We start from the raw sequence: 11329 nt of genomic DNA, 5'->3' as shown, positions 1-11329 counted from the left end.
TTCTCGAGATCCGGGGAAATTCCGACGGTCGTGATCCTCTAGATTAGAGATACCACCTTTTGGATTTCAAACATGCATTTTATTTGCTTTCAGCCTTAGGTTGGCCGAATTGATGACTATAGGCGCTTCTGGCAGATGGGTAATGTGGACGTCGAAGTCAAGTTGGTAGACTCGACGGTGTCGTAATAAACTAGAGCCATTTGATATTGGGCCAAACGATTTTGTCTATCAGCTTTTGGAACGTTGGGAGACCGAATGGATCTCAGTTGAACTGCTAGAGCCGTCCGGCGTATAAAATGTTGTATACTCCTTATCGTCTGGGTGTATGGTGATCTACCAATATTCGCTGATCAGGTCCAAATTGCTAAAATAACGAAGGCATCGATATGGAGCAGCGTGTAGTAGAGTTCAGCCTGGGATAGTCGACGTGAAAACGTAGGTCTAACGGTAATCTGTTCCTTTTCTTAACCAAAACCACGGGGAGGGCCACGGGCTAGATGAAGACTTGATGATGTCTTACGCACTAGAGTTTCAGCCCCATGACCCCCATGATCCGCCTTGCTGCAGACGCATTTTGTCGCGGCTAGGAGTGGATCGGAGATGAATCGTCAATCGGTATCGTGTGCTAAAAGAGACCAGTATATTTGAATCTGTTCGACTGTCCAAAAAGATAACCGTATTGACCCATGAGTAACTTTATGAGGCAAGTCTCCATTTTACATTTGTTATAGTAGCAAAAGAATGGTAAAGCAAGTAACTGAGGGCTCTTAGATGTTCAATCGAAATTTTTTTAAACTTTGAGGATACATTTGCACTGCTCTGTGTATACGCAGATCTTTGATATATTCATACAATTTGAGCTGAATTCAAGCTCACGTAAAATGATGGGATATGTATGTTTAATGAACGTATGCCAGGTCATTGTCATGACGATGATTTATTGTGTTTTGTGGCAGCTTCTCGTTACTGAGTATGAGAAAGCTTACGATGATTTCTTCTAGAGGATACATCGATTGTTTAATTTACCAGAAAATCGATAGTTAATAATGTGAAGCAATTTGTAAATCTCGATATAAGGTCCTGTATATCAACTAGCTGGCCAAGCCAGTGATTTCAATGGAAACGTGCATCTCAGTTGTGTGCGGTTGGGCCGCGCCTTATTTTCGCATTAGGAGAATGCATATTCAGTGCTGTGTATATAGCATATAGCTTCCATCACGGATACAGGACAAGTTCTCCTCTTAGTTTTGTTTTTATGTTGTTAAATCGGATACCTTCCTAAGAATAAAAATAATTTGGCTGAAAATTGTGTGAAGGCTCGTACCCTAATTCATGCAAAAACTCGATGCTTCTTGAATTTCATTCAAGTAGCATTTTTTCTTTTTCTAGAGAGAGCGTAAATAATGCGTTTTTTTTTTTGCATCGCGGCTAATTTCGCTCCATCTGATAAAAAAACTTTTTCTAAAAAACATTTGTTCAGATTAAACTTATTGACTAGGGTTTTTAGCAATCCAGAGCTTTATAGACGCGACTAAATTTCGAGAAAATGGATCGCTGAATCACTTATACAGCATCGCAGTCAGCGATCCCCGACATTTTTAGCCAGAAGTCCCGGTCGCCATGTTGACAACCTTTTTGTAATCGTACATCAAAAACAACCTATAGATAAACAATAAACATTTTCCCCCTGTTCTATGTTGGCATGCTTATTAACAAACTAGTTTAAGTCGACTCAGGGATAAATCCTGTGAAACAGTCAATCCATCATTGAACTTTCTTAATTTAGACAAAGTTATAACATTGAATTATACAGTGTTGAATTATACAGCTGTTAGTTTTCAACACTGAAGTAAAGTTTATAGGTAAGAATTATGTATTGTGTTTTCATGATGGTAATTCTATATACCGGACATTCGCGCTATACATCGAGATTGGTAAAGACATAAAAGCAAAAATCCGATTCTGACATAAGCGTTCATCCTTGCTGCTGGCTTAGGTGTGATCGCAGATGCAGTGGTATTGTCCTGAAATATAGTACACGGTACAAATGGATTATGCAGACGTTCGGTCAGGTAGGCATTTCTCTTGACCGGAGCGGTACAATAAATAAGGAATTCTCGAGGTTGAAAGGAACACGAGTAGGGGGCTTCGACGCCACAAAAGGTCACATGAGACCTGCAAGTCAAGATATTTTCGATCAGCCGCTAAATACACCACTTCAGGTGATTACAAAGCATGGTCTAATTCAATATAGGTACATTTATGAACTTCGGTGAACCCGTTACAACATGTTATTGTTGTAATATGTAATAATATTCGATGCATTCTGAGCGTGGTATATTATGATGGAGGCTCATCTAGACTTCGATGTTGCAGTGTTTTTCAAGTGTGAATTCTGAAACGAGTTGTCTATTTCAATTCATATTCAATGAATCTATACCAGGTTAAAAAATTTTCTGAACATTTAGCCGTGCCGTATATTACGGTTGTGCGCCATATTTAACCCTTGTGTACAAACGTTCTTCCAGCTTTGGAATTTTTTAAAATCAGTCGTGGAATCACATTTAGGCTTTGGTTCCATTTTTCTCCCGTTTATAAGTTTATCCAAACGTTTCTTGAACCTAGAGAAAAGAAACTTTTAGTAGAAAACAATACGAAAAGCAATACATGAGATAGGGCGTAACTACGGCGAACACCCTAGAACCTGCCCTCTGAGACTTCGAATATTTAATGAACAGCATTTAACAATCCTATCAAAACGTATTGGAATATACTAACGTTGTGCATGATTTCAAGAGACGCAGCTTTCCCAGAGTACAGAAGATGATTAGAGGAAGATTGGTTTTAACTTAGGTTTAGGTTAAATATTAAGTTTCTAGATTTCTTAAATTAGGACACATTTTTGAAACGATATTTAATCTCTTACCCTTCTGATCTTAGGTAATACCTGCATACCCACGTCTAGTCACTTAAAGGCAAATCCAACTGTTCTTTCAATGCATTTGGGTTTTTTTAAGGTAGTTGTTGGCGGGTTCGCGTTTTTTCGAAATTCTGCTTGTTCTGATTCCGCGCATTCTAGCTTAGAACTTCATTTACTAGAATTTCAGATAATCTAATTAGTTAGTGCAGCGTTGTTGTACTTCTACATTTAACCACCTCAAATTGTCGTCGCCCAAATCAAGTTAAAGATCTAAATATGCTCGTGGATTCGGGACTATCATAGAAATTCGAGACGACTTCATTGGTTGATTATAGAACAAGAACACTTTTGCTATAAAAACGAACACTGTAAGACAAAAATCATAACTTTGATCCAAAACAGGAAGCCAAGAATGCTGAAAATTGCCATTTTGCCAGAACTTACAATAAAGAACTTCTATCCGATAGAAGTTGAAAAAATCGGTTCACTTGTTAAAAATTGCTACTTTTAAATTATCTCTAAGTTATGGTAGATCGTGTGTTTTATTAGGACTTGTCTGCATTCATCTGTCAAAACTACTCTTATCCCTAAAAAAACCTATGCGGTAAAATTTAAGCCAACCTTTGTTTTCGACGTATTTTTCCTTTTTTGTAAGTATCTGCGAATAGTAGGAAATAAAAACTCGAAGTCTTTATACTTATTTAGAGTATAGACGAATACGATATAATCCTCGCTGAAGTGGCAGATGATAAAGCATAGGTAAACTATTTTTTTCGTCACGAAACATAATTGTTGAATTGAGTATCTTATAAGTAGATCTTTAACATTGCACAAATGGGGGCCATTAGGACAATGACTTTTCTCGCTTTCAATACTTTAATTTCACAGTGTTCGACAGAGCTAACAAAAGATTTATTATTTTACCTGATTTATGTGTTATTGCGACTACTTTTCGATGAATTATCAGCAACTCGATCCTTCTAAAACTACAGCTTTTAGTGATTGTAATACTCGCGGTTTTCTTTTAAAGCAAACAAAAGAATCAACTATTTGCACTTTTTACTCTTTCGGACTGCATTTTGCTTTCGGCTGTGGATATCCACCTCCGCGCCTTAGCTCCTTTCACAAGAAACGACGTATATCTGAATACAGAATAGGGTGGTTACTGGCTTCACTACTACGCTCAGCTTTATCGCATTGTACTGTTCTACCTGACGTCGTTATACCCCAAAAATTCTGTGCCCCACCGACGTCTACAAGCAATAGACGACACACCTTTCACTCGAAAGACTCGTACTGACCTGTACAAAACGAATCGGTTGTAATACAATAAAGCTGAAAATAGTTTCATTCATATTATGTAGGGAGCGTCCCCATACCTGGGTGATACCCGCTTGGCTGGCCTCGCAAAGAGAGATGCGCAGTGTCAAACAACATGGCCTTTGCTCCTGCGGCATAATGGTTTATGCAAACTCTGTTCCTGAAGTGCGCGCAGCCTGCCTTTGCAAATTCATGAAAGTTACGTTGCTGTCGGACCCGCACGGTGGTCTCCCCGCACATAACCTTAACTCGGCCGCCGCAGCGTATATTTCCTAGATTGCTTCGTCTGTTATGTTCATCGGTGGGGAGCACATAGAAGCTTGCGTATCCTTCTAGTAACGAGAATAGTAAGATGTGACGGAAAAAAGGGGGAATTTGCTTAGGGGAGATTTATGCATTTAAAATAAAAGGAAATCTTCTATGGTGGGTTATAACTGCTCGTACAGTCACTATGATTTAAAATTGGCATACTAATTGGATCGCTTCTCTGAAGAGCTTAAGCCCAACGCCTAAAATTCACGGCTTCGTAGTTAACTTCCAAAGAACTTAACCAGCCAAACGTCCTCCTCTTTTCTTTGAACTTATCTCTTTTCTTTCATTTTGAGCCCCTATAACTATGCTCGTTTATGGTAGGCAACATATCAGTCTAGCTGTTACATATTGTGTAGTTTTGCTGCATGTGGGCCTCAGATCCTCGTTTATTATTTTCTTCTGCCAATCCTTATTTCGGCCTCAATTCCTTTTCACTGTAGTGAGACTACTCGCTGGTCCTAGCCAGGATAGCCGAGCTGCAGGACAAAAGACTCCAAGATGACAAGAACGTTGTCAGTTTCAGCTTGCCATAGTATCACTGCCTTTAGACCCGGCAGAACTCACCAGCATTCTGTTGGGTAGAGTTGTAGCCTCTAGTACCGGCGGCCGCAGTGCAATTCTCCGCACGTCTATTCCCAGTAGCTTCAGCTTAGGGCTGGCCTGATTCCATCCGGCCATTATTTACAACACGCACACGCAAGTCGCCAGCCCGTGCCGGCCAGTAGGCGGTCTAAGGTGCAATGGCAATAGTGGAAGGGAGTTCATACGTAGAGCCCATGTGAATGTAGTCTTTCTATATAGAAACGGGTGCGTATAAGAAAAAAAAAACAGCTAGTGTACGGCCAGAGCCAAGGTTTAGTTTAGCCAGTTATGCGAAACGCAGCTGTGGGCTGATGCTAAGCCAGGACAGCTTCTGCTGTGTGCGCTTTCTCATACGAAGACGATAAAGACTATTGGTGAAAGCCGAAAGAAATGAGAAAAAGCGGCCGGGTACGGGCAAGCTACTACATACACATGTATATATGTATACACACGCATGTGTGTAGATCACAGACGCATGCATCTCACGTAGAGATGCATAACGAGTGAAGACGGAAAAGTAGACAACGATCGCTAGAGGTGGGAACGTTTGAGGAAAGGGACGATGCAAGGGTCAGTAAACGAAAGATATGATTTGCCAAAGCGTCGCGATCTTGGTAGGCTCTGTATGTACTATAGCAAAAAGCGACGTGTAAGCAATTGGCCTCACATTGAAAAAAACATGTCGTCCTGTACCTTTATAGGACAGGAAGCATGGCTTATGTTTTAATAATATCACATTGGGCACAGTGTGAGCTAAGGATATCTAAGGCACCTTTGCCCTTTGTCTGTGATTTCAAATCGGGTTCAGCTAAATATATAAAAAGACTTCACAGATTAAGCAGATTCTAACAACAGATTCTTACGTCATTTGTTCAGAAAAACCCGCGGTTTATTAATTATATTTAGCCTGTTTGCTACATTCTGGCTAACAGAATTCTGATGCTTTGAGAAGAGGGAAAATATATGAGCACTTTTTATAGTACTGCAGTAAATAAAGTTATGGTTAAGAGCATTTATGTTTTATTGATACTATATAGATTAGTCACTTATGACTATATGCATTATAGTACATATTTTTCATGCTTTTTCCATGTTTTAACTTTTTATCATTACTTTAAATTTTTCTATAATAACGAGCAACCGGTATTCCTAAGAACGTACCTAGGAAGCTACCTTCTTCAATAAATATTTGTCAATGCAGTAGCTTTTATGGCTAGCTCTGATTCCCGCCATCGACTTATACCCCGTTACGAAGGTAACTAAAAAAAGAAAGCAGGTAACTAGACTATTAGACTTGAAAGCAAATCGATAGGCTTAATGGCATCCATGCATTATGGAGCTTGTTATGAGACCCCGAGTCGGCCTGTATGGCTTATCTGCCATAGAAAGTAACCAAACATTAACGAAAAACATTCGAGTCAACTATGAGCCTATTAGGATTATGTTATTTTTATTACTATTAACAATCATTCTATCTGGTAAATTGTCACAATGCTTATGCTTGCGTTATAACATACGCTCCATTTAAAACGTGTCTAACAGTAGGTAACTAAAGTAATGCTTCATATATCTTACGACAAGAACAGTTCATAGTAGCGGCCAGGCAAATGCCTACGGGTACCTTCGTTATTTTATTGGCATGTAAAGTACGTACTTACTTTTACACCTTCTATTTTCTAGATCTTTCCAGCTTACAGAACTATCGTGAGGCAGGGAACAAATTGATCTGCTCACAGCCGATTGCAAATACGTCTGAGTAATACTCATAAAGATGTATGAGGAGGTTCATCGCTTGGAATTTTAAAGCCCTTAATATATAGAAACAGGACAAAGTAGTGTACATTGTTCATTTAGGTGATTGTCTTATTGTTTATATACACAGTTTACTATAAACTTTTCGATTTTGCCACCCACGACACACATCGAAAGGAACGCATTGGTTAATAAGGCGTAACACATACTCTGAAAAAACCGCGTGCATCCATCCCAACAAGAGGAGAAGGTCTTTAGAGGACTGCTGCTCCATTGAGACGATGAGAGCGAACAGCAGGCATTGTTGTTATATATTCTGAAACTAAATTGTTGCCAACCGATAATTAACTCGCTCGTTTGCCCAGTCAGGGCCTGAACAAAGCGGTGACAGTTGAGACCTATAATGTTAGTTTTATTTGCTTAAAACACCCTTCTTGTAAGCAAGTCAGTATCTGAATTTTCGCTGAGCATCATTCGTCATTGTTTCTGGGTTCAGAATTCGCAGAAAATAACAACTCATGACGTTGGAATCGTAATTTCGCAAGAGAAATATGTATGCTGACCTTAAAATCAAATTCATAATGACACCATTAACCCTCGCAACCTGAGGTCCATTGTCAGAGGTTACCGATGTCCTTCCGCAGTAATTCGCGAACAAGATCAGTAGTGAGAGGATTTTAGTACGCGCTGAGGATTTTTTTGAGAAAGTTCAACCCTGAACGATCCGTGTGGCTAGTACGATGGTTACTTGTGTACCCGGTCAATGCAAATGAAGACTATAACAACATACGGTTCGTGCATACGAGCCCTAGCAAAGTACGATATAGTATATTATCAAACGTACTGAGTTCTACTACTATAAAATGACGAGCAGGGCCAGATACACGCGGTTGGCTGTATTCAGGTTTGGGAGAAACACATCAGGGGGAGTTTCGATAAGCTTTACGTGGATGTGACCGGTTCCAGATAGCGCAAAGTTCAGTCATTTGAAACGCATTCGAATTTGTCTCGTTTCTTGTTTATTTAGATGACATTGTCTCATAAAGTTTAAAACTATTCGCTGATAATGTGATTCCACTATCTCAAACCGCGTGTCATGCTTATGAGTACTCCACTATCGTTAACTGGTTTACTCCTCTGACCGCGTATACCTCCCGTGATCTTACAGTTTCTGTAGTTCCAAGGAGGTCTAATCAATATCTTCACTTCCCAGAGTCTGGAGGACAGAGAGGACATCGAAGAACTTTACATTTGCATTTTTGCAGGATGGTCTTCACGATTTTCGCGGAACACGGCCTCAAATTGCTGCGGAGCAAAATTTTATCTAATGAGACGCTTGCTAGTCTAATCAACATTATGTAATTGGATTTCGTAGAAATGTCAGTCAATCTTTTAGTAGTCGTCAAATTTGTTCCAGTGCATCAAACTTCCGTTGTCTGCAAATCGCCGTCAGGTAGAAACCCTATTTGGATGAGGATTTTGTAGCTCGTATCAGTCGGATCTTTTTAGCTTGCGTTTTGAAAGAAATAGAATTACCTCTCGTTACCCGTAATGATTCTGCATAAATATTTTTTATTATTGAAGTATGTTAATCGGTGCCAGCGAAAACACGCAGAAAGAGGAAATGCATCCTAAGCTTCAATTTTCTGAGGGAAGCCGTTGACTAAAACTTATAACGACTTATATCGTAGCTAAAGTTGAGTTCTCCAATTCTTTGCGGGTAACTGTTAGTCCGATTTACGATTGTCTTCTTCGAAAAACGTTTAGACGATCCCTGCTGACTTGAGTCTACCTATGCAAAGAGCATTGCTAGGATTGAAATGATCACTTCTGAATTTCGCAAATCAGCCTCAAACATTCCGCTCAGTCATCGTGTCCTCTCTCTAGACAACAAAAATACTCCAAACTGTTTCAGCATCGTCTTGACTTAGGCGGAAAACATTTCAAAAAGCGCACTTCTTTTAGCCGCCGCTGTACAACTCGTACGATGATGGAAAAAAGCTAATTAGAAGAAACGGGATTTAGCCATTTTTAATCATTTACCAGCTATAGGAAAAGGCGTTGATTTGTCGACAATAACATGGGGAAGATATGGTGAATGCAAAAGAACCTTCCGCTGAGGTTCTAACAAGGTAGCTTCAACACCGTTGATGAGAATAGCTGAGCCCTATGCATTGCATTACTTTTGTAGTAAAATCCCGTTGACTCTATATAGCTTGGCCATATACGAATCCTTGTCGATGGCTTTGCCTTTGACAGGCATTTCTCAGCGACCAAGATCTTTCCAGCCCCACCAGACGCAAACCAATGCTTTCAAGATGCAAATCTTCTGTGACTCTGGATTTACGTACGAGTATTTTCTAGGGCTTAGGATGCCCGGCAAAAAGGATTAAAGTAAGTTTATGTTGAATAACCACAACAAAATGAGGACAACGTATCCCGGTGCTGGCGTAATGAGTGGCGTATCTGTACGTATATCTGAACTTGTGGGACACATGGTAGTCTGGATTCGAATGCCCATGCATCGTTTCTTACTGGGACCTAGCCGTCTGATAGAATGCCTATCGGTGGTACCAGACGTAAAACTCGAACTGTATAGATCAGTATTATCTATATAGCACGAAGTGTTCGATTAATTCTGATGTCATGATACGGCACTCATAGCTAATGAAATACAGTAAATGAAGGAGTGGATATAATTTGATCTGTTCATTCTGGAGTTGTCCATTTCTTCCTCTGCTTTATATGAACGCCAAGACATCGTTCCTCGTCACCTATTCATCTATAGGAGCTTGCCATTGTGGCTGCTTGTTTCAGACTACTTTTAAGGAGTCTCTTGAGGCGTGGAATATGAATATCTCGGCCTACTCGGTCTTGATTCTGGCAAAGATTCACATAGATACATACGTAAAGTCTCTATCTATAGATTCGTATTTAACTTAGAAATACATAAGATGGTCTAGGTTCAAAGCCTACGTATCAAGCGCGAAAAGGAAGATCTTCAGTGCAAAAAAGAATTAATAAAGTAGACCAGGCGGCCTAGTCAACAACTGCTTTGGGCAACGCCTGAGGAGGGTGTTGCATAACCTATGAAGAGTTCTGTAACAACATCTGAACAAATAAGACCTCATTAAAGGAGCCCCATACCGAAGTAACGCTAACGCGGTTTTCGGTGGGCTTGTTCTCTGACAAGCTAGAAAAAGCGTTTTATCAGGTTGGAGGTACCAGGGTTAGTGGATATCAGTGTAGTAAGCTTGAGTCTCGGCGCAATGTACGTTAATGTGTTTTCCTGTTCAGAGGCGGGCGTTGAGACCCAGTTCGCTTCATGCTGGTAGAAACCAACCGTCTGAACTAATGTCAAGGTAAGCAATAGTAACGAGCATAGAATTCTAAACGTGTATAGACGGTGTCAGCTTAGATACTTAATGTTAATTTCACTCCTGTAATAGCTATGTAAATAAACTCATTAGCGTTAGCTATTTAGAGGTTCCTTCCTAGGATTTTTACAGCAAAGCAGAAAACAGACGCACACAGTCGTTTGAAGTTGATGAAGAGTGATATTTTTTTTTACACTGAAAAAGCAAGCCTATAGAACGTAAAAGAAAATTCAGCTGTCATCGAACATTTTCCGAAATGCTATACAGTTATATACGCGATGCTTGAAGGACCCACAATATCCTAAAACTATTGTGCGACAATACAAAGTCGACATATTGGGTCCAACATGACATATGACAATTAGAATTCGCTTATGCCGGAAGGTGACCCTTGGTGCTCAAGGCTCTAAGTCCTTCTGGAAAGCTTTTAAGCTAGAAAAATCAACGTCATTTATAGCAAAAAATATATCAGTAATCAAAAGATTTATAGTACAGCGATATCAATCAGTCAGTACAAACAAAAGGGTTCTGTGGCTTTCAGGATTAACTTTTATAACGCTTGTCTTTCTTTAGGGAAGCCTAAAATTCGCAAATCACCCTTGGCTAAACTAACTGTTGACATGATTTAATCGTTAATTATTTGATATGTATCTTATCTATACAACTCTGTAGTCTCAAATCGATATCGGGATAACATATTGGTTGAACCTTTTTAGCACATAAACATGGCATTAACAAGCATGGAAGAGCACACTTAACAATGGACCTCATTTTTGCATTGTGACATATGCTTTCATCTTATAGTGTCATTTTATGCTGCACTTTATTTAACCGTTTCGGTATTAATTTTATTTTCGGATAGGTCCTGGATTAGAATCCTTTTTTAGTTTCTTATACTCTACTCAACTGTTATATCACCGTATTGTACTCCATCGACTCTCGGCCTTGCTATCAGTCCTGGACGATCTGCCCCGATGTGATTTTGTTTTGCTCTTACGTGGGTTCAGTACAATGTTAAAGTAGACCGTTTCACACATATCTCGACTGGTTGGCCAATACCAAACTA

The 11329-nt window shown here is 39.7% G+C and overlaps 1 long non-coding RNA gene across 1 annotated transcript; it reads left to right on the top strand.

The window, feature by feature from the left end:
• The first annotated feature begins 324 nt into the window (after positions 1 to 324).
• LOC147753361 (uncharacterized) lies at positions 325 to 4660 on the top strand. Its single transcript, XR_015311439.1, has 3 exons — positions 325 to 435; positions 1997 to 2222; positions 4285 to 4660. It is a non-coding gene; the product is annotated as an uncharacterized LOC147753361 (long non-coding RNA).
• The last annotated feature ends 6669 nt before the right edge of the window (positions 4661 to 11329 follow it).

The sequence above is a fragment of the Varroa jacobsoni genome, unplaced genomic scaffold (genome assembly GCF_002532875.2).
Source record: "Varroa jacobsoni isolate VJ856 unplaced genomic scaffold, vjacob_1.0 scaffold_542, whole genome shotgun sequence".
Lineage (NCBI taxonomy): Eukaryota > Metazoa > Arthropoda > Arachnida > Mesostigmata > Varroidae > Varroa > Varroa jacobsoni.
This window is presented reverse-complemented; position numbering and strand designations above follow the sequence as displayed.